Source organism: Phascolarctos cinereus, unplaced genomic scaffold, assembly GCF_003287225.1.
Source record: "Phascolarctos cinereus isolate Bilbo 61053 unplaced genomic scaffold, phaCin_HiC Scaffold_7;HRSCAF=346, whole genome shotgun sequence".
Classification (NCBI taxonomy): domain Eukaryota; kingdom Metazoa; phylum Chordata; class Mammalia; order Diprotodontia; family Phascolarctidae; genus Phascolarctos; species Phascolarctos cinereus.
Window position 1 is genome coordinate 63,497,258 of NW_027556180.1, and position 24,886 is coordinate 63,522,143.

At 40.1% G+C, this 24,886-nt stretch overlaps 1 long non-coding RNA gene across 3 annotated transcripts in view; it reads left to right on the top strand.

Moving 5' to 3' along the window:
* Positions 1 to 24,886, top strand: part of LOC110219400 (uncharacterized) — a 110,192-nt gene that overhangs the window by 42,734 nt on the left and 42,572 nt on the right. For 2 of the 3 annotated variants that reach the window (XR_002327613.1, XR_013483365.1), the window contains exon 2: positions 16,169 to 16,271. This is a non-coding gene — a long non-coding RNA (uncharacterized LOC110219400). Of the gene's footprint in view, positions 1 to 11,618; positions 11,749 to 16,168; positions 16,272 to 24,886 lie in introns of those variants that run through there. The other variant, XR_013483364.1, reaches the window with a different exon arrangement.

A 24,886-nucleotide genomic window follows, 5' to 3' on the forward strand; every position in this document is an offset into this window, starting at 1 on the left:
GATTCATACCAACTTCCTCAGTGTAATGGTGGCTAGACTCCTTATTCACTCCAATTCAATTCAAATTCTGCCTCCTTGGGCTTGGCGCTGTCAGTGGGAATACCAGGAAAAAAATGATTCAGTCTCTGCCCTCAAGGAGATTATATTTACATTCTACCAGGTGATAAAAGATATACAGATAAATAAGCATAAAGTCTATTAAGTAAGGGCAAAGAAATTTCAAGGTGGAGCATTATGGTGGTGGTTGTGGTCTAGAAAGGCCTTGTATAGGAGGTTATACCTGAATTAGGCCTTGAAGAGTTAAGGTGAGCACAGCAATAGCAATATTGTTTTAAGAATGACTTTGAGTGACTGAGTCATTTTGACTATCATAAATACACAAATGAAAAATAAAGGACATATGAAGAAAGATACTATCTGCGTTCATAGAACTGATAAATAGAAGTATATAGAGAGAATAATTTTACCTATATATACATATACACATACATATGCACATATGTATGTACATATACATATATAGTTATGTCTAACGGTAGCCAACCCTAGGGCAGGGGTGGGGGAGGGAAGAAAAAAAAGAAATTTACATGGTAACTTTGTTGCACGTTTGAAAGGAGTATCAAGTTGTAAGTGGTAGATTTGTAGTTTCATATGGAATCTTTTTTTTTTAATTGGACTGTGTTAATGGAAATGCTTGTTTTGTTCTGTGAATTGACAATAAAATAATTTTTTTTTAAAAAAAGAACCAGAGGTGAAAAGGCAGAGCTTTCCAGGTATATAGAAAGGACTAAGACAAAAATAGGGAGTTAGGACTAGGCATATATGAGGCATAAGGAAACCCTATATGGGGGCACGTGAGAATAGTGTGATATAAATATGGAGACCTATGGGGGTGCAGTCAGAATGTGAAGGGCTTTCAAAAGACAGAGGAGTTTGGGATTGATCATAGAGTCAATAGGGAACCCCTCAAATCTTGATTTTTCAGCAATTTTTTGAGATCCTCTGACGCCAGGCTCAGGTTTCTTATGCTAAGCACACTGCCTCAACAGAACACTTTATGTCTCCTTGGTGCCATCTTTTCTACTCAAAGTGATGCTCTTTGTTGAGACTTTATTGTGATGTCTGCCCAGAATTTCGATAGACAGCCAGATAAGGAGAAGAAATAGGCCTGTGATTTCTTTACAAAAGGGCAGGGAATTCCCTGGTAAAGAGACTCCTTCTCGCAAAGCAAGAGGAAAGGGAGATCTCTGTGACCTACAGTCTTAGTTGCCTGAGCCACTGAAGGGACTTGCCCAGGGTCACAGAACCTTTCATTAAAACTGAAGTAAAATATATAACCTATATCAAATTGCTTACCGTCTTAGGGAGGGAGAGTGAGGAGGAAGGAAATTTGGAACTCAAAATTTTATTAAAAAATGAATGTTAAAATTTTCTTTACATGTAATTAGAATAAAATAAAATACAAAATAAAATTGAAGCAAAATCAGCCACTTTGACCAATTGAGTTCCAAAAGCTGAGCCTGTTACAGGAAGTTGTTCAGCTATTCTATATTTAACTTTAACTCGGTATTTAATAGTCAAATTTCCAACTTGTCTAGGACCCTATATTGCCATTTTTTTGAAGCTTATATTTGGGGAATAAGCAACATTTTTCCCCACTCTAGTTCTTATCATTAAGAAATTAATTACTGGCGCTTTAACATTTTAATATTTACCATTAGGTAATGGTTGCTTAATCTTAGTAATCACATCCTTTACTGTAGTATGGATAGATGGGATGGGGGGTGGGGTGGGGGGGTGAACACAGGGACTGAAAATTATTAAGTTTTATGCTTTCTCTGCAATACTTTGATCTTCTGCTATATTAGACTCTTCCTTGCTTTTAAAGACTTCAAATTGCTGGGGCAAGATCATAATACATTTCCCCATTGGCACTTGGAAAAGAAAAGGAAAAAAAAAACCCCAAACCCTCATAAATCATCATGTTTGAAGATAGCGGCCAGCTCAAAAGGGTTTCTGGTGTATTGAGGTGTAGGGCTAAACAATGCAGCTCTACAAAGGTATCAGATTTCAAGTAAGCAAATTTTGGGGAATTAAGAAATCTGGTGAATAAGGTGCAATAAGAGGAAGTATAAAATTCACAAGCATGAAAGAGGCTGAAGGGCCTTATAAGAGACCATAATTAAGGCACAAAGAAGTACAGTTCCTCTGAAAAAAAAGGAATGTAGGATCACATACACACAGAAGAAAAATCAGGGCTCACACAGAAAATTGCTTAAAGGAGTGGGCAGAAAAATAAAGAAGAAAAGAACACGGCATCAGAGAGAGATAACTGCTTCATGTGGTCAATGCAGGGGGAGCTGGAAGAGAGATGGGGAGAAGGGAAGTGGGTAAGAAGAGAATCTATTAGTTTAAGAACTTGAAGAAGACAAAAGGATTCAAGAATGTGTTATTCTTCTGGGGAAAGAACAGAAAAAGGTTGGGGAAAAATAGAAGATCTGTTTGAGAACTCAGAACAAGAACAGAGAGATAAATCTGCTTTGTTTTGTTTTTTTAATCTGGATACATGAGCTACTTCCTTGCAGGTAATTCCACAATGAAAACCACAAGAAGAATTTTTAGATTCAGAGAAACAATAATGCATTAAGCCTGAAATGATAGAAAGAGGATCATAAATCCCACAAAAAAGGCAAAGATGAGAGATATTTGCCATTTATCATTGCCTTCAGTTCCAGTCCTACCTAATGGTAAATATTAAATTTCAAGTCTGGAGTCCTGGATTCATTTCCTACCTGTGTCCACTAAATTGTCATATGACTTTGGGCTTGATCTGGGAATGATTCAAACACATCAAGGCTCAATAGCACACAGGAGAAATTGTGCATGGGACTGAAACAAAGTGATTTTGCTTATTATGAGCTCACCACATTTATGACTTGGTAAACACGGTGCTGACCAATGCCCACATTCTGCTTATTGCTAGCTTCAACTCTCCCCCATCAAACTGAGGGATGGTAGTATAGTTAGATAGGTCACAGGAATCAAGAAGCCCCAAATTCAAATACTGACTCAAATGCTTACTAAGTGTGTGCCTCTGGGTAAGTAATTTAACCCGTGTTTCAGATCGTTCATGTGTATACTGAGGACTCAATGGTCTTTCAGATCCCTTCCAGTACTAAATCTTTGGAGTTCCATTGAGGGAGGAAGGAAGAATCAGAGGAAGAGGGGAAGCAATAAATCACCAGGGTTTTTCATCAAGGTACCAGTCTCTGTCCCTCGTTCCCCGAGGGACACTACCATTACTATGGTAGCAGAAGCAGCCACAGTGACGTGGTGAATGCGGTGGCTATTTCTGCAGGATGTCAAATAACTAGATTAGGTGTGCAATATCCAGGTATTCTCTTTATGAAAGATTCTAAACATCTGGATTTTTGTAAACAGCATATGATCAACTGATATATTCCCTTTTCATCTGCCTATTTTGGGTGGTATAAGCAGAGGTGGTGCAGTGGATAGAATGCTGGGTCTGGAGGCAGGAAGATTCATCTTCCTGAGTTCATATCTGCCCTCTGACACTAGAGTGACCCTGGTCAAGTCACTTCACTCTGTTTGCCTCAGTTTCCTTATCTGTAAAATGAGTTGGAGAAGGAAACGGCAAACCACTCCCGGTATCTTTGCCAAGAAAACCGCACTAAGGGTCTCAAAGATTCAGACATGATGGAAAATGACTAAACTAAAACAATAACAACAAAACGTAGAGTTGATGTCTGTCCATGGCTGTCATGAAGTTTTCTGGGCATGTGTGTTTCCTTCTGTTCAGGGACAGGATAGAAGAGGAAAGGCCAGTGGCTGAGGTTAGGGTTCAGGAGAGGAATTGGAGGGATGGGGAATCCTTTTCTCTAGGGAGAGGCACTTTTAGTGTCCCCCCCTCTTCTCTTTCTCCCTTTCTTCCTTTTCTCTTTTCTTTCCCCTTCTCTCTCTCTCTACTTCACCCTGCCTCCCTCCTTTCCTATCCCCCTTCTCCCTCTTCTTTTTCTCTTTCTCCTTATTTCCTCTGTTTCTTTTCTCTCTTCTTCCTTCCACCTTTCCTTACCCTTTCTCCTTCTCCATCCCCCTTCCTCTCTTCTTTGTCTATCCTTTCCATTATGCTTCTTCTTTTATCTCTTCTCTGAACACTGACATGAGAATAGAGAGAGAGAAGAACAAAATCAGCATCAAATCAGAAGGGCAATGAAATCGCAGACTCCTGATTAGATTGTCCTTCCTTCTTAAAGTCTAAGTAGCATTAATTATGTACTCTCCCAACCAAGCCTGGAGGAGGAGAGGTCATCTACTTGATATTTTGCTCTTCAATTTGATTGAGAGGTGAGGGATGAGGTGAAGAGAATGGATGAAATCATATCGAGAATTAAAAATCTCCAAGTGTCACAAATGAACTAGATCTGTTTGGCCTGGAGATGAGAAGACTTAGAGGTGAAAGGAAAGCTGACTTCAATTTTTTGAAGAGCTGTCATATGGAAGAGGGGTTACTGGGTCCAAAGTAGGAAAAACAGGTAGAAGTTACAGAGGCAGTGTGGATTTTTACTTGGTAAAGAGACAAACTTTCTAAGGATTAAAGCTCTCTAAAATGTAACAAATGGGAAGCTGAGGGAGGTAGTGAGTTCACCCTCACAAGAAGTCTCAAGGGAAAGCTGGTCAGTCACTTGTTGGAGATTTTGTTCTGGACTAGATGTCCTTCTAACACTGAGATCCTCTGTATACTTTAAGAACTATGGGCATCCCAAAATCTGGCATTCAGGTGACTTCATCAGCATCTTTGATGAGGGACTAAGAGTTCTCTCCACTATGGGGTAATAGACAGATCACTAGATCTAAGCACCATATGGAAAAATATATGTGTGTAGGTTGAGCCTTCTAAGGTGAAGGCAGGGACCTTCTGTCAAGAGAAGATGATGTGAAAAGTTCTGGTCAAGCCCAGATCCTCCCAGAGAAGGTAGGAAAGTCAATATTTGAGTAGTGTTTCACAAATGTAAATTGCTAACTGGGCTATAAAGGAACACATTGGGCATTCTCCTAATGCTGGTCACCAGTACAGTACCAGTTCATGGTTGGAAGCCAAACTCTGGATGTTTGTGATATAATGCTGAGATCATAGTTTGAACATATGGAGAACAGAAAGTGTGTGAAGGTGGGGACAGCGGTTAGTTAATATAACTGTCTGAAAACCAAAGGAGTGTTAATTGATATGAGTCAGTGTGTGTCAGTGGGGTATAAGTGGATTTGCTTCTGTTTGAAATGTTTTCTTGGGTGCTGGTCCCTGAAAAATTTGAAGGGACATGCTGGAACTTTGGGGGTGGATTACTGGAGGCTTTGGGAACATGGAAAGAATAGGTACTAGGGGGTAGATAGAACCTGGCATACTCTAATCTTTCCTTGAGCACCATGATTAAATATAGTCTAGGTCTCTGTGCCAATCCTGATGGAGAAATAATACTTTGGTGACTACGATGATGAAGTCTCTGTGATTGGCCCGGTTCTGAACCCAAGTAGTGTCCACATGAAAAAAGAGAATGCTTGGGAAAAATAGAAAAGTCCATATAGAATTTCTGGAAGCAGGAAATGCTCCTGAGTGTGTGTGTGTGTGTGTATGTGTGTGTGTGTGTGTGGTGTGTGTATGTGTGTGTGTGTGTGTGTGTGTGTGTGTGTGTGTGTGTGTGTGTGTGTAATCCTCACATCAGCAAGACAGCCTGAAATTAAGGCAGTCTTACTTTTCAAATTGGAATTTTAAGAATATAGTTAATGCCTAGATTTTCAATACTCCTTTCCGTTTTTTACTTATTCAGAGTCATGTCAGGTTTCTCATTCTTCCAAAATGGATGCTAGAAGAGGAGTCATATAATCTGGAAGGACAGGGGCCACTCCTTCCTTGGCCCTCATCTGCAACCTTTCCAGGTGTTTGGGAGATTTCTCCTGGTGGCACCTGCGATGCATGTGGCAAGGGATTGCTACCACACAAAGAAAAATATTAGTGCTTTTATAGAGCTTTAAGGTTTTCAAAGCACTTTATAAATATTTTCTCATGTGATCCTCATAACAATCCTGGGAGGTAAATACTATTATTACCCTTCACCCCCATTTTACAGATGAGCAATTCAAGGCAGGCAGAGGTGAAGTGACTTGACTATGGTAACACAGCTAGTAAGTGTTTGAGGTAGGATTTGAACTTAATTCTTTCCAATCTGAGGTCCAGTGCTCTAACCACTGTACAACCTAGCTGCCTACCCAGAAACCATTCTGCTTGTATCCCTGGGTTTCCCTTATTCAAGGAAGATAGTAGAGAAAAAAAGGAAGAAGCCAAAGCTGTCTTGTGGGCTCCCAAAATTCTGCGAGTCCCAATTCTCGTATCTGCCCACTCCGGGTCCCAAAAGGCCACTCTAGATCTCATAGTCTGTGAATCTAGTGCAAATTCTGTTTTAAATTATACATACACACATACATAGGGAATGGACAGGGTCCTGGCCTGTGATTTCATTGGTAGAGGGAATTTCCAGATGAAGAAATTCCTCTACCAATATAGGTTGGTACCTTTCTTTGTAACTTATACTATGGAATACTGAGAGATTAAATTACCGAGTCAGGGTCATGCCACCAGTATGTATCACAGGACTTGAACCCTCTTTCCTCATTCCAGAACTCTCTCTCTGCTATGCCACACTGCCTCTCTACATACACATGCATACAAGCATACATGTATGTCTGCATTATATATGTCAATAACAAGGGACTTTTGGAATTGTAATAAGACTCTGGTCTCACTCTTCCAGAGCAAGGCTGGTTACATTGAGCCCATCAGGGATACCTCTAGAACCCTAAAGAACACATACATGCATCTATACATGCATATATCTACATATATGTAGATATATATGCACACATACATGCATGTAAAAAAGCCTCACATGCAAGTCAATGTGGTAGGAGCTATTGCTACACACCAGTGTCTATTTCTTTCATGTGCACAAAGTGTAGGGAATTCTTGGTCACACTTCCACTTTTTTTCCTGTCATACACAGTCAATATCAGTTGATCCCCATAGACAACAGTAGCTTGGTTGCAAGACAGAAATCTTTGCACTGCTCCAATACGTAAGGATGACTGAACTCTTTAAATTTCTTTTGCTCCTTCCAGTTCCTTCTTCCTCACTCACTCCCGTTCTTCCTAATTTCTCTTAGGCTCTTTTTGGTCATAGAGGCAGCCCAGGAGGACTTGCTTTAAGACATCAGTTACAAAGCTCCCCCAAACTATCTTCCCTTCCCCCTTCCCTTTTTGGGTAGCTTCAGCCAAATTGTTCCTAAAGGGAGTGACGGCTCCTTCAAAGAGAATATTTTGTGGAATACAATGGGCATCTTGCTAGACATCACAGGGTATCATTATACACTCTGCTCTGTTTGGCTTCTTGGCCTCGGGGCCTTGGCCCTTGTAAATCATGATTTCACTTGGCACCCTTGTCCAGTATACAAAGTATGCTAACTGTGGATTTGGAATAAACCAGCAATTAGGAATCATTGACAAGTGCCAAAATAGAATGTAATTAATGCTGCGCAAATTGGCCAGTCCTCTAAGGAATGTTTTTCTGTTAACTCTTTAGAAAACATCCCCATTCCAGGCCTCGAAATTTTTTGTCCATTAGTGTTTTCACAGGGAATTAGTTAAAATACACAAAATTATAGTTAAAAAATGTTTTTTACATGCCATTTAATGAGAAATCAATGATCTCTAGGGCTGAAAAACCATAATGTAACTTGATTTAATTACCAAGGAGTTAAACATCTTTTTTTCAAGAGTATGAATGTGGAAAAGGCATAAATTATTGTATTTGGAAATCCATTAAACTCATCCACTCACCAGTGAGCCTTTATTCACTCTTTAGGACAAAGAAAGAGCACTCTTCTAAAAAAAAGAGTGGGGGTAGATGGGGAGAGGGCTGAGTAAGGGATGACAGTGAGTGAAAAATGAGTGACCAGTCAGAACAAAGGAAATAATTCACATTCTTAGGAGAAGCTTTGAAATCATCCTGAAATGGGAGCTTCTCCGACTTATCGAACTCTTGCTCAGCCACTCGGAGACTGGGATCTCAGAATGATTTACGCCAGGGAGTGAGAGAAGCTAGTGATATGCCACTCATTGGAGATGTGTGCCTCTGTTCAGACCCAAGACAAGGTCATCTCCATGGATGGAGTCATGCTGCAGTGGCTAGTAACACCCCTCCATCCCTGACTGTCAAACCATAAGTCACTGGGGCCTTCAGAGGCCAGACCCTAACAGTAGCAACTCACAAGTCTGAGGCTCAGTGAGTGACACTGATGAATTGAGGCTCCATTGTCTGTGAAGAGTTGGGCACAATGGGAATGAGTCTCATAAAGGAACTATCAGAAAAGCAACCTGTGTAAACTACAGTAGATTTCCTTCTAGGCAATGGGGCAGGCAAGACAAAAGGGATGGGTATAGCATTTTCCTCCTCTGCTTTTGTTGATGGTATGGGCGGATTGAGAATAACAGAGTTCAGAAAGCCAGCGATAGTTGAGGTTTGTTTTAGCTTGTGTCAAATCTTGAGCATAAATAGTTTTTACCTACTGTCCAAAATACTAGGTGCTTCCCCCCCACCCTATTACTTGCTTAGGTTCATTTCAGAACCATTTTCTTGATGGTACTCAGATGCACAAAATAAAACACACTTGCTTATGACAGTGCCTGGAACATAGTAGGTGCTTAATAAATGCTTTTGACTAACAGACATAAAATCTAGTATTAACTCAGAAAGCATTGATGGTTACAGCAACAAAACCAAGTACAATGAAAGCCTCTTGGCCAAGAGGTGAGGGTCAACAGGTTCAGAAAAGGCATGCGTTTTCAGACATGACCAGTGTATTAACTTGTTTTGCTCCGCTCTGTTTAAGGGAGGGTTCTACTTAGGGGTGGGGTGAACAGGGAGGAAGGGTCATTGGAAAATGAAAGTGAAACCAAAAAGAGTGCATTTTAAAATAAAAAAAAGAAAAAAGAAAAAAAATCTCCATGAAATGTGGGGGAAAGATTACAGGCTATGTATTAATGCTGAGCAAGAGTATGGCAGTGGTATGACCAGCACTCTTTTTGGACAAGAGGGAGGGAGGAGTTTTAGTGCCTGGATTTAGTCGAGCTTGTTATCTGACGTGAGGCACTTCACCCCCAAGTTCGAATGTTCCCCACTCCTGCCCCAAGGTCAACAATTTCAACTGTGTGCCCATCTGAAAGAGTGTGCTGGAGGTAAGTGGTTGGGTGCAGAGCACTGGTCTTTGGGATTTCATATTTCCAGTAATAAGAGTAAAGAAATAAGAATAGCTTATGTTCATATAATACTTCTTGATTTTGACTTTTGGATCCAGAATTGTGTTTTCTTCAGTGTGGGAAATTAAGAAGATGTCATTTCAGTCTTCACCCATTGCCTGGATACCACAGTCAGAGCTAGGATAGGGGCAGCTAAATGCCTCAGTGGATAGAGCACTGGGTCTGGAGTCAGGAAGACCTGAGTTTAAATCTGGTCTCAGACATTTGCTAGCTGTGTGACTCTGGTCAAGTCACTTATCCCTGTTTGCCTTAATCCACTGGAGAAGGAAATGGGAAACCACTCCAGTATCTCTGCCGAGGAAACCTTATGGACAGAATGATCTTTGGATTCATGGGTTGGACGTGACCTTACAGCTGAACGATGACAACATAGCAAGTACGTGCCAGGCAGTACCTAAACCCATATTTCCCGACCTCAGTGTCAGCCCTCTGTCCACTATGACAAACTTTTACCCACCTGATTTTCACAATCCACAGCAAGTACTCTTCCCCTCACACTTTACAAGTGAGGAACAGAGCCATAAAGAAATAAATGATTTGCCCAAGGTCGCCAAGATAGTATGAAGTGGTGTAAATAGGATTCAAATCCAGGCCTTCTATTTGCTAGCCCTGTGTGCTGCTTTCCATTACCCAAGTGGTTCTCAAAAGTTTTGGTCTCAGGACCCCTTTACACTCTTAAAAATTACTCCAGAGCTTTTGTTTATGTGGGTCATATGTATTGTTATTTCCTGTAATAAAATTAAAATTCTCAGTATTGTGAAAAATAATTTTGACCTCATAGACCCAGTGAAGGGGGCTTGGGGACCCTGAGGGGTCTTTGGACCAAACTAGGAGACTTGTGCATTACACCATGCCACTGAAGTTGCTTTTGGTTCTATATCTGATTTCATTTATATTGGGTACTCCTAAGTGGGAAAATGCCCTCTACCATTTTAGATAAGCAATGTTTCTGAAACTTGTAGTCTTAGAGGATTATCTGGGATATTGAGACATTAAAGGACTCATCTAGAGCTACTCACTTAAAAACTGTCAGTGGCTGAACCTAAACCCAGGTCATCCTGGGCTTTACCCACAGCCAACTACTGCCTCCAGCCAGTTGTACACTGGAATTCTGAACAGATTGGTGCCCCCTTGCAGTGGCATTCAACTAGGGCAATGCTTTTCCTTTGCCATTTGAAAATATAAAACCTGTTGCCCCTTCATACAGGGGAAACAGTTTCACAAGGGTACAATAAATCCTTACTCTTTCTCAATGGGTTCCTGAGAGGCTAGCAATCAATTTAATGGTCAACCAAAATGATGGATGCTACAGGGAAGTTCCTTTTTAGCTGGGCAGAGTCACACATACAATCTTAGGAATCAGAGCAGGAAGAAACCTTAGAGGTGACTTAGTTCAAACCATTTTACAGATGTCCTGAGGGGCCTAGGTCAATCTTGGTCAGGGGCCCCCAATGAAAGAACTGAAATGACCCACCAAAGAGTGTGAAGACTTCATTTCTATGCTGAAAATTACTGTAGAAAACCTTCTCGGCTTCTACACCTGCATTGCCTTTCCCTTGCCCCATTTTTCTTGAATTTCCTCTCTGTTGTGATTTCAGCTAAATGTTTCAGAAGAAAACGATCTACAAATCATAGACAGTGCCAAAACACTGGGCATTTTCCTGCCAAACCTTGTGGGGGGATTTTGGCTAGAGTGGACCACAGACTTCTCTTTCTTCAAGACAGTTCCTCATGATCTTCCTCCTCTTTCTCAATATGTTCCTGAACTGGAGGCCCTGCTGAATTAGAAACAAACAAAAAGTGTACAAGGAAGGACCTCATTCTCTAGGACATAGAAAGGAAAAGCTCTCATCGGGGCAGAAAGTGCATTGAGATCCTCACATTAGCAGTCTTGCTATTCCTGTTCTTGACAGTGGCTACTGGGTCAAGACAATGAACAGCTAATCCTCATCTTAGTAGAAAAAAAAGTGGTCCAGTGAGACATTTAAAGGGGTCAGTTTTTATATTCCCACAACTACATGGGAATCCTATACTACAGCTTGTAGTGAGGAACACAAAAATCCAATAACTGAAGATATGCAGAGCTATTATTTTTCTTGGCAAAGATGGATAAGTTTTCTTCTTTCTCCCATAAATTAGGGTTTTCAAAATGTTGTTGCTACTACATATGTCTCTTGGCAGGGCAAATGCTGAGGTTTCTTTACCCTCCCTGCTTTTCTCTCCTCCAGTTCTTTCTGCACTCTTATTCTTGGACAATCATGTGGATTTTTGTGTGGCTTTGCATGGCAGCTTCAAGCTCCAGCATTTCCCATTGACTGGATCCTCAAGAGACATACTTTACTTTTCTACCTTCTGAGATTCAAGGTACTTTCCTCTATGATGAAGTGTATTTTTTTAATGAAGAAGTGTATTTTTTTCTTGTCTTCTTCGGTTGCGGTGTCTTTCATTGGAATTCTGTTCGGTTTTTTCACTCTGTTCATTTGTAGTCAGGCCAGACCTCAGCCCAATGAAAGGATTCCCTGATCAGCCTGCGATGGGGGGGGGGGGCATGCATTTGCAGAATGGTATTATGATCTTTGTGAGCTTACATCTCCAATTGTTAAGAAAGGGGATGACCTTGATCCTGAATATTTTTCAGCTGTCTTCCTAGCTTTCGTTCCAAGTCTTCTGTCTTGTCTTTTGTCATTATATCCCACGCCACTCCAAATGGACTTGGGCTGTTTTCCCCTTCCGGGTTTTTCTATTCTGTACTTGTTGGATGTTCCATAGCCTGTCAAGTCAAATTTATGCCAACTAAACTATACCTGGAAGAGCCAATGGTCTCCAAGAGACAGGTGTGTGTATTTTGATGGGTTAATGTCAAATGCAATAGTAGCAACTGTGAAGTGCTTAGTGCAGCATCTGGCACACAGTAAGCACTTTATGAATGGTAGCTCTCACCATCATCATCATTACTTGTTATTACTGCTTTGTTTTTGTATGACATAGAAACACAGGAGAAAAAAGAGTTGCTTGATGTGCTGAGGCTTGAAACACTACATCCATGGGCCCTTCAAGGTTGTGACTTTGGAATTTCAGTTTGGGTCTGCTGTCCCCAGTGCCCTCCACCAAAAAATGATTCTTCTTTCTCTTAGATCTGCATCAGACTATTTGAACAAAAATAATAATAATGACTAACATTTACTAGGTGCTTTAAGGTTTGCAACATACTTTGCACAGATCTTGTTTGATTTTCATAACAGCCCGGGGATGTAGGTGCTATTATTGTCCTCATTTTATAGATGAGGAAACTGAGGTTGAGAGAGGTTAAGTGACTTGTTCAGGGTCACATAGCTAATTTCTGAGGCAGGATCTGCCTGACTCCAGGTTCAGCATGTCACCTGGCTGCCCCCAAAATAGCTAATTCCTGTGCAGCCTGGGGTTATGTACCGTGATTATTATTATATCATTATCATCATCATCATTATTTACCATGTGGAGGAGACTCTGATCCATATAGACAACAACTGTCTCATGTCTGGCAGGTTCTTGTGCCCCACAGTTTCATCGTGGCTGTACACATCACCTGGGCATTCTCCCTAGTGGTAAAAGAGAAGTAGATAGGAACCTTCCTTATATCTTACCTAGTTGTATCCTTTGGAATAATAAATATAAATAATAATAACAAAAATCAACGGAAATAGTTCACCAAGTCTCATTTGATATTCCCAACAACAGTGTAAGGCGAGTGCTATCCCCATGAGGATGTGGAAACTGAGGCTCAGAGACATTTTCAACCTCAGAGTCATAGAAGGGAGAATGTGTTTCAGGCAGGATTTGAACCCATTTTCCTGACTTCAATGCTGAGCTCTGTAGTCTGCCAAGTTGTTTTTTTTTGTTTAAACTCACTTCAGTGTCTTCTAGTAATTCAGTCAGTCAGGCATTCAACAAACATTTGTTACATACTTATTATCTGCCAGGTATCCTGTGGAGCACTGTGGTTACAAAGAAAGGTAAAAAACAGTCCAGTCCCTGCCCTCAAGGAGCTCACAGTCTAATGAGGGAGACAGCATGAAAGCAAGTATATACCAACAAAAATACATACAGAATCAATTGGAGAAAACCAATAGAAGGAAATAAATAGTATTGAGAGGGAATTGGGAAAGTCTTCTTATAGAAAATAGAATTTGACTGAAACCTTTAGGAAATCTCTGTGCTTTGAGATGGACATTCTCATTAGCATCCATTGATTCACAGAAAAAAAAGGTCCCAGAAAATTTTGAAGTCCAGCCTGAAAAAAGAATTTATTCCAGATAGCTCATGGCCTTTCTTGTTCTTGTCCCCTTAAGAATCTCAGCATATATTAGGGGCTGGTTTAGCACTAACAGAAGCTACACTTGCACACGGGCCAACTTCTGCCACTAGTTACATGTGTGTGACTCCTGTTTCGCACAAACACAAGCCTGAAGAATGAGGAGCTGCCACAAATATCCAAGGGCAGAATTTAGCCCTGGGTGCAAGTATGTGAGGCAAAGATTTGGCCCACACCATTTGCCCCTTGGAAAAAATTTTCCCATAGTTTTCTTTTCTCTAAGGTATTATGCAGGCCAATAATTTTCCTCATGTTTCAAACATCTCAACCTCCCTGAATCAGTTTGATTGCTCTTACTCTGACTAGAATTGCACAATCCAGTGTTTCAAATGATATCTTTTTCACTGGCCTTTTCAATGCTAGGATAAATTCTCTGATTTGTACACCATGCCCTGCTGTATACAGTTGCTATTTTTACTTTGCCTCTCGTCTACTTCCATGATTTTGCCCAACATGTTTTGAATTTGCGTAGTTGTTTACGTTTGAGACAATCATACTCTAGACCAACAATGCTCATTTTCTTTTGAAACATTTGTCTTGATGCAATTCCCAATTTGGAGGCCTAGTACATCCAACTCAATAAAGAGAGGCAAGCCTTGGGAAGATGAAATAAATGCAGGATACAATCTGCGGTGTTCTGCTCTCAATCACACATCTGTGGATTTTAGGACTTTGATTATTTTGTAGGTTCAACAGTAAGATAACAGGATCTTAGGATTTAGAGCTTCAAGAGGCCCTTAGAGTCCAATTTCCTTCCCTTATTTTGCAGACTAATTGAGACCCATACAGATTAAATGACTTGCCCAAAGTCACAGTGGTAATATGGTGGCAAGAGAAGGATTTGAACCCAAGTCCTGACTCTAAATCTAGCATTCTTTACACCATACCACACTCATCTGATATAAAAAGGTAGACTTGGAATAATGAAAAAATAATGGAGTTTTAGGATTTTGATAAAGATATTTGAGAAAGAACCTCAGAAATCTTTTTATATGTTAACTTGAGAGAACCTTAGTGGCCTACCTTCCCAATGGCTCAGATGACCTAATGTTGGTGAATTTTTGATTTTTGGGATTAAAATAGCAAACTAACAGAGAAGACGGAGATATTTATTTTTACATAGGTGCACTGGAGTTAACTAATGTAGTCATATGCTGGTAAATGTTTAACAACCAGCTCTCCGAAAAGCAGGACATGCTATGAAGTTTAATTTGCATTATTAACATTTTCTTCATTATTATTTTAAGTCTGGACAATCAACAAAACAACAAACCAAGTCCTGAATTGTAGCTTTTGCCAATTTCCAAGATGTTAATGCTCATATTGAAAATTTAACAATTGTCTCTTTGGAGCCAGTACGAGCTGACTCCAGTTGACCCCAGCGTTGGGGAACTAAATAATTTCTCAGGAATTCACAATGGGAAAAGGAGCCTTCCTCTCTTAGGTCCTTGTTTCCAGTCAGCTCCAGGATACTCATGTCATTATTTGGTGGGAGTGAGTTAGTAGAACCAAGCTTGTTTTCTCTGCCTGGGAATGCAGTGGGGTGTCCTCAGGGGATCAGTGAAAGGCACTATGGGTAAGATCACTGAACTTCACACTCACACCAATACCATCTACAAAGGTTGAGCCAAGTTGGTGGCAATGGCAAAGAAATTTGCATTGGCACCTCCTATGATGAATGAGTAGTGATGGTGGGGAATTTTAGTTTGGGGATGGGTCTCAGAAAAAGATCCATATCTATCCAGTGGATGACTTCATTGACGTATTTATGTTTCTTATGTTGAATGGGTGTTTGGTCATAATTATTAGTACTAAAACACTCTCCGAGGTTTTCTTGTATGATTGTTATGGTTGTGCAGTGAAACACAAAACTTTTAGTGAATATGTTAATTTAAAATTCATATGAATAACATGGAATCACAGAATCTTGATTTTTCTACCCCTATATTGTGAGACAGAAAATAGAATATGGGACTTGGAGTCAAAGGCTTGGATTCGAATCTATCGTCTCTTACTCACTAGCTGTGTGACTAGAGCAAGCAACTTAACCTTGATGAGTCTCAATTTCCTCTTTTATAAAGTGAAGATAATACCTATATTAGCTTCCTACATGGGTTACATGATGTAATCAAATGATATAATATATGCAAAGGATTTTGCAGACTGTAAAACCCATTTTATGTAACTATTGTCAACGACCTCCCTGAGGACTCCACTAGGATCTGCCCACCATGCTGAGATCTGTCCTTGGCTCTCTGGTTCAGAGTTCTTCCTCGTGACATGATCAGCTTATCTCCTGTTTTGATCATATATATTTTGATGGTATTCTTTACCATCTGCACAACTCCTCTTCATGAAGTGTTATAGCCTGTTCACATCTATCCCAAGCCTCTCTATTACCACCTTGGTTGATCTTCATTTTCAATTCTTTAGGGGACATACAGCTCCATGACTTGCAGCCTTACAATATGACTAAGGAAAAAAAGAAAATGAAGATCTCAGTGGTTATTGGCAAAAGGAGACATGAAGATAAAAGGTACAACAAACTCTTCCTTTGTTTTCAGAAAAAAATAGTGCCAAATCTCTTAATTCTTTACAGATAGTGCATTGTACTTTTCGTTTTAAAGATACAGATTTTTCTTTTGAGAGAAATGTGTATATTAACTTTTCATTCAAATGGGGATGATAGACTGATTTACTTCATGTTCAATAATAAAATAAAAAAAATCAAACGAAATAATAAAGTTGGCAAAGAGGAAGGAGTTCTCTGGGCCTGTTATTATCAGCCTTGTTTTATAGATATCACTGTTTTGCTGTCCCTTGTCTCAAGGCATCATTGTATAGTGTTCAGCTCCAATCCTCCCATCAGAAGTAAATTGCTTGAAGGCATTATTTGGGCAATTTACTTTTTTTTGTAATAAGTTGGCATTTACTATTTAAGTTCAAGAACAGGTTATAAAGGGAGGGGAGCTCTAGGGGAAAGGGAAGAAGGGAGGAGACAGGCTGATGAGAGCCTCTCATTTGTGTCTGCTCCAGACGGGGTTGATCCTGATTTCTGAGCCTTGGTCCAGGGCACACAGTGAAGCACATGATAAGATGAGGTTCCAGGGGCTACAGGTGTAGGAAACATCAGGGGTGGCCAAAGTTACATATGCAACCAGAGGTGGGGGCTGGGATTCAACTTGGATCAGTAGCTCCTCTTCCTTTTGGGAACTGAAGCAGAGTGATAAGTTCCATTCTTCTTATTTTCAGCTCTTACGAAACATTCTTGTAGTTAAAGTTTGTGCTAAAGAATTCTTTCATCGCCTCTCTAACTTCTAGTGCTTTGCCTCTAGTTTCTTTGAACATGCATCTGACTTGTAAGCTGCCTGCTCCAGAGCTGCTACTCACTCCTCTATTAAAGTAATCTGATCCAGATAAGGCTGAAGTTCTTTATGTTCCTACTTATTTTAACTGCAATATCTTGCATTTCTAGATACTTCAAGCCAGTCAGTTTGTTAGTATTTTCCAAAATGTTATGGTCTTCCCTGGTGGCTGTCAGCTCTCTTGTCAGGTACTTGGCCATTTTGGAAAATGTGTCCTGGCACAGCCCTGTAATGTCTTCCTCTACGGGCTCTGCAGCCTCCTCAGTCATCTCCACCACAGCATTGTCTAGGCCAGGGAAGGGAGGAAGGAGAAAGGATGGATGGGAAGAGAGGGATGGGAGAGTAGTGGGGAGGGTGGGGAAGGGAAAGGAAAGGTTAGAGGAGGGGAGGGGAGGGAAGGGGAGAAAAAGGGAAGGGTGAAGAGTTGGAGAGGGAGGAAAGGGGAGCGGAAGAGGAGAGCAGCTTACTCTTAAGATATAATTAAGTGGTCTTTCTCTTTACATTCTAAAAAACTCCTTTTAAATTTTTAAAAAATTATTTTTAAAAAAATTCAACAAAATAATTTTATTTAAAAAATGCAACAAAACAATAATGAACATTACCTATCTTAAAGCAAGCTGGAAGGTGAAGGAGCTGTAATATCTCTTCTAGCTTGCTCCATTCTGAGATTCTGTGATTTAGAATGCTTAAAAATGCATAAATGGCATTTGTTGGACAAATGAAGAGAATAAGATAAACTTAAAACTGCAACGGATGTCCTAATCTAATTAATTGTTAAAATCCATGGAATAGTCAAGAGTAGAAGCCACCTGCCACTAGGACTCAGAAATTGGAGAAAACGAAGTTTGTCCTTGGTCACACTGACAAAAACTTAATTGCAATTACTATACAAAATTTGTTGAGTGATACTCTAATCAATTCTGCTGAGGGGATTTTTATTTTATTACAAATGTATTTTCCAATTTTTGCTGCATGAAACAGACCAATGACAATATGAAATGATATTTTTTTGTTTAATGTCCAATTCAACTAACATCAAGAAATGTTCAAGAAATATTCAGTCTAGTTTTCTGACTTTTGGATCAGAAATGTAATGACATAACCTGATGGAGATGGCTATTTACAGTAGATAGAAGGCTTATTTCCCAGCTCTGTAGAAATGGAAAAAACTCATCAGCTTACCTTTGTGGCTCAAGAGAATATGATATGATGTTGCACTGTACAAAGGCTGAAGGGAAAAAAAAAATCAGGCTGGAACTGGTTTATCATGAGTAAGTTCGAGGTTTGTGTCATGCTTAATGAAATTATTATATTTCTCTCTAAACCCTCCCCCTCTTGCTAACTTCCCTAAAGCTGTTGAGAGTACTACCATATTCTCGGTCACACAGGCTTAGAACCTAGGTATCATCTCTGACCTCTCTCTATCTCTCTGTCTCTGTCTGTGTCTCTGTCTCTGTGTCTCTCTCTCTCTCAGTCTCCTCCCCTCCCACATCTAATCTGTTGCTAAGTACTGTCCTATCTACCTTCTCTACATCTCTAACATAGGTCCTTTTCTCTCTATTCACCTAGCTACCACCCTAATGCCGAGCCTTATCACCTCACACCTGGACTGTTGCAATAACCTTCTAGTTCTCTCTGCCTCAAGTCTCTCCCCACTCAACTTCTAAAATTACATTATTAAATCTGACAATGTCACTCCCCTGTTCAGAGTCTCTATCATGCCCAGGATCTATACATTCTTTGAGTTTGAAAGCCCTTTACAACCTGGTCTTTTCCTATCTTTCTAATCTTCTTATACTTGACTCTCATTCATATATTCCATGGATCAGTGACATTGGCCTTTTTGCTGCTACACATACACATACACATACACACACGTACACACTATATACGTATATACACACACGCATACACACATATACACACTATATATACATACATATATATACACACATATGTATATGTATATAGTGACTTTGTACCTTTTTACTGGCTGTGGCCTATGCCTAGAATGTCCTTTCTCCTTATCTCTGCCTCCTGGCTTCCTTGAAGACTCGGCTGAAATCCCATCTTCTGAACAAGGCTTTTAACTATTCACCCCACCACTGACGATTTTCTTCTAAGATTACTTCCTACTCATTGTGTATATATATCTTGCTTGTATAGTTGTTTTCATGTTGTCTCTACCAACAGAATGGAAGCTGCTTGAGAGTAAGGTCTATATTTTGACTCATTTGTATCCTCAACACTTAGGATAATGCCTGACACTTAGTAAATGTTTAATAAACACTGACTGATTCACACCCCAATCTTTTCATAAACCCTCAACCAACGGTCTGCTTATCATGCTTAAAGCCTCCTCCTCATTCTTTTCTATGCTTGTTGGAGTACCTGTGTTGTCCATATCGTCTTCCTCTCTCTTACTATGTTACTGGCCCACCTCTTTCCCCATCCTAAATATCTTCAATAATGTCATTTATGCCCTTCTTTCTCAAGCCATACCTGTCATTATGCTGCAAATTATTGATGCCCACTGAGGGACTTTCCATAGCTCTTGAGTTATTGAGAAAGCCATCAAGATACCCTCTAGTGATTGGAGTAGGCATAGAGAAAGCCACCAATCGATGGAAACAGAGGTCACACAAAAACTCTGTTGCCATGCTGTGATAGCACCCTATAATATTTAATCAATGTTTCATTTTCTCCTCATGGAGTTTTGACTTGTTTCTCTACTGCTGGAGATTTTTGTTGTTATTTATCCTTCATTCTTGAAGAGGACCATGACATCAGGGAGGTGATCCCAATGACATACAAGTTAATTGGATTTAAGTGAGAAAGGTCTGTGCAAAGTCACCAGTCTCACTCTCTCCTCTGAAGCCATCTAGGTCCAGTGGCTAGATGTAGACCAGACTACTAGAGACGGCCTTGGATGCAATGAGAGAGATTGGCCTTTTTCTTCCCCACTAGGCAATGTGGTTAAGTGACTTGCCCAGGGTCACACAGCTAGTAAGTGTTATGTGTCTGAGGCCAGATTTGAACTCAGGTCCTCCTGAATCCAGGGCCAGTGCTCTATCCACTGCACCCCTAGCTGCCCCTGAGCTTGGCCTTTTTAAGCTGAAGTCTTTAACAGGTTTCAATTTGAGTGAGGCAACACCCATTCAGTGATTAAGGCTAAGGAAGAAATGAGGCAAAGAATGGCCTCTTTACCTAGTCAAAAAAAAATGGAGTCTCATCTTAAAGTAGAGTGTTGGAAGAGGAAATTTTGTAAATTGATACATAAGAGTATTTCAGTTGTGGGCATGGCATTTTAGGAAGAGCAGTCATAAGCAGAAGATGTCTAGAGGGGGCCAATCAGGAAGGCCCTGGAGTCCAGGCCATGTGAGGATTGGTCAAAAGAACTAGTCATGTTTAGCATGTAGAAAGGAAGACATGGTGGGCATAGGGGAGGCATCATGTATGTATGCACACATTGGAAGAGTTGTCAAATGTAGGAGGGATTAATTTGTTTTGTTTGCCCCCAGAGAGACTAGGTGAAAGGTGCAAAGAGGTAAATTTTAGCTTGCTATAAAGAAAACCTTCTAACCATTTGAATTCTGCTTAGGTGGAATGGGCTGCCTCAGGAGACAGTAAATTCCCTTTCCCTGGAGGTCTTTGAATAAAAGCTGTGCCACCACTTACTGGGTATGTTGTAGAAGGGACTCTTAAGGACATGGATTAACTAGATGGAGGCTGAGATCCCGCATAATTCTAAATTTTTGTGATTTGAACTGGTAATTCAACATGTTCCTTTTTCAAAGAGCTCCTTCTTCTCCCCAGTTCTTATCTCGCATCATTCAAATGCCTTCTGTAGCTATTTCCTCCTTCACCTGTTTCATGTGAAGAGAAAGCCCTTCTCCTTGCCTGGGCAAAGTCCTCTATGGGCCCAAGAGATCCTATTTCATCTTATCTTCTTTAGCAGATCACTCCCTTTATCATCCCTACTCCATCACTAATCTCCAATAGCTCCTGGTCTCCTGGCTGCTTACCCTACTTCCTACAAACACACCTATGTCTCCCCATCCTCAAAAACCCTGACTTGAACTTTCCATACCCACTAACTGTCATTCTGTTTCTCTCCTTTTTGTGACTAAATTGCTTAAGAAGGTTGTCTACTATAAATTCCTCCTTTTTCTTTTCTCTCACTCTCTTAACCCTTAGAGTTTTATATGACTTATCTGAACTTAGATAAGTCAAATAAAATATTCATTCAGATGATTCAGTAAAAAAAAACAAACAAAAAGCAAAATCCCAAGACCATGGGAAAACTTTATTTTGACTGCTCCAATCAATTCAAGTCCCTCCTTTTGGATAGACACAAAGGTGGGTTGGGGAGGTGGGCACAGGTGGGAAAATCCTAAAGTCTGATATATGTGTTTGGACCAATTTCATTGCTTCCTGTTTCCTGAGAAAACCAGAAATCCCTGGTTGTCAATTACCTCCTGGCTCCTCCCCTCCACACCTTAGTCTGAATCAGCCCCAGGCATAAAAAGAACTGGATAAACCACTGGTCCTAGATAATCAGATTATTTCATCAGCCTTCATCTCAAAATGTCTCATTTGGTGGAAACTCATGTAGATACTAGTTACCCTCCAGATAAACCCTCATTTCATACTACTTCTACCATTAAAACAAACTTTAGGAACATAGTATATTTTGGAAATTCACAATTACTTTTTCAATTGACTTATATTCTCAGTGAAAATGTTGTCATCTGGGTTTATTGGCATATGATACTACTCCCCTAAAGCTTCCCTCCATTTTCCTTAATCCACCTAAAGATGTATGTGTCTCTAAAGTCTTAGTGTAGTTTTATTAAAGATTAGAAACCATTAAATTATATGAGCTGTTAAATAAGATATTAAAGATAAAGATGAGATATTGTGCTAAGACTTTTGGGATACCCTGGAGATATGGCACAGTGGAAAGATCCTTGGCTTTGTAGTCAGAAGACCTGGGTTCAAACGATCCCTCTGGCACTTACTACATGAGGGACTTGGCCAAATCACTTCATCTCCATTGTCCTCAGTTTCCTAATCTGTGACATGAGGTTTGATGTTTCAGACTCTTTGTGACCCTCTTTGGTGTTATCTTAGCAGAGATACTGGAGTGGTTTACCATTTCCTTTTCCAGGTTATTTTTACAGATGAGAAAACTGAAGCAAACTTGAGGGTCACATAGCAGTATGTGTTTGAGATCAGATTAGAACTCAGCTTTTCTTGACTCCAGGCCCAGTGTTCTGTCTGCTATATCATCTCACTGTCCAATGTAAAATGAGGGCATTGTCCCATGTGATCTTTCTAGCTACAAGTCTATAATCCTGAAGCCCCTGAGTACATAAGTGCTTTCCCTAGAATGCCATGATCTCCATTATAGGATGCAGAGGCATCTTTTAGATGCTGCTGGTTGGACTCCTAGGGATGCTCCATAATTTCTTTTTGGTTCAGACCTATGACTTCATTGAGGTAGAACGTCCCTTCACTGATGCAGCTTTTCCTGCAACTTAGCTAGGGTACTCAGGGTATGAGTGACTTGGCCACAGTCACACTGTCTGTATGTGTCAGAAGGAGGGCTTGGACTGAGTTCTTTCCGATTCTGTAGCCAATCCTCCATCTACTATGCTTGTTCCATAATAACCTCACACTATTAAATTTAAAATGCTTCTCTTCCCTGTTAGAAGCAAAATCACTTATTTTTTTGGGGGATATTGGGGTCATATAACACAAATATTTATTAGATGATTATTATAGGTGATTCAATTCAGTATGACCCTCATTAAACCCAATTTCCAATGTAACCTATTACGTTAAACAAATAATCACCACAGTGATCACAGAGTGTGCAGGTATACTTTCATGTTATCATAAAGAGCTGGAAGAGCCAACCCTTTCATTTTACAGATGAAACATCACATAGGCATGAGGTGGCAGAGATGGGATTTAAATGTTCATTCCCTGTTTCCAAATCCAGAGTGTTACCAATTGTACTATGTTTCCTTTAATGAGAGGCAGCTGGGTGGTGCCATAGTGCATAGAGTGCCCCTCCTGGAGTCAGGAACTTCCTGAGTTGAAATCCGGCCTCAGACACTTACTAGCTGAGGGACCCTGGGCAAATCACTTCACCCTGTTTACTTCAGTTTCCTCATCTATCAAATGAGCTGGAGAAGAAAATGGTAAACCACTCCAGTGTCTTTGCCAAGAAAACCCCAAATGGGGTCATGGAGTCAGACCCAACTAAAATGACTGAACAACAACCCTTTAGGAGTATCCCTGTTTTGCCCACTGAAATCATCACGAAGACTGCTGAGGCTCAGGAGTCTTTTCAAATTAACTCTAACCCTTTATAATGATAATACTCTTAAATCTAAAAAATAGCTATAACTTTCCCTCCTATTGGAATATATCCATTGTACTCTATGGGGTTGGGAGTTCATATACACCATAACATTCCAAGGGAAAAAAATAAAGCTTTAATTGTTGGCAGCCTCAGAAATTCCTGGACGAAGCTTAGCAAAATGATGGGGAAAGGATTGCTATCAAGGAGAATCCATTTAAAATGCCTTTTGAACACTTAAAAAAAACCAAACTTGTGATTTGTGGGTATAGAGAACTTTCATTAAGGAAGATCTCTCAATCAGTGCAGACTGGCAACTATTCATCAACTTGGGAGGGGTGTTGTTGTTGTTGTTGTTGTTGTTGTTGTTGTTGTGTGTGAGTTGCCTGGGGGCATTGAAATGTTTATATCAGAGATAATACAGAGATTACAATATGTTCTGACTCCAAGGCTCTCTCTGAATCACACAAACCAAGAGGCCAAGAGGCCTCTTGAATTGAATTGTGATTGTAAGCTCCTTGAAGGCAGGACTGCTTTGTCTCCTTTTATATTCGGAGCACTTAGCACACTGCCTGTGATGCAGTAGGTGTTTAATAAATGTTTATTGATTGATTAATGATAAAGGAGGAAATGACGGGTTCCTGATGCAAGTCTTTTCAGAATCAGCTTTCCAAGCACAATCGGATTACCTAATGGTTAGAACAAAGGTCAAAATAAAAGTCAAAATAGAAGAAAACAATTTAAAAAAATGGAAAGATATTGTGCAATTAGAGCAGCTGACTCAGTACACAAGCTCCTTTGCAAAAAAAAATGCAAAAAAGGAATAGTGGAAGATTCTAAATCATATCATTTTGAAAAATGAGGAGGGATTGATAAGTAAAAATTAATACGAAATCAAAGCTGCAGAAAGCTTGGCGTGAGGTCCAGCTGAGCTAGGTCATCCTAAGTACATTTTTAGGTGGAACCAGGATAAAGACGAGAAAAAAGAATAGCGTTTTCCTGCTTTTCTGTAGTGATCTCTCCTTCTTAGTGATGGTCAAACTGCCCACATTTGGATTCCCTCAGTTCCTGATACAGTATGTGAGGGGTTGGCAAGGGAATCTCAGAAGATGAAGTCAGGAAGAAGAGATGGAACTGAGCAGATACAAATAGAAGAAATCTGTGCTAGAGATAAACACCGCTGGAAAGGCATCGAGGGACTGATTTTCAACATCCTTTTGGAAGGAGATTGCAAAAGAATGGAAAAGATCACAGATAACACTTGGTACACGGTAAATGCTTGTTGACTGATCTAATGGCTAAGAAACTGTGACTGAGAAGATATCAGTGCATCGCTGTAGTGTGTTTATTTTCTCTTACAATTGTTTCCTGTCATGTAGTTCTCATAGAATGGTCTGCGTACATATGTGTGACCTG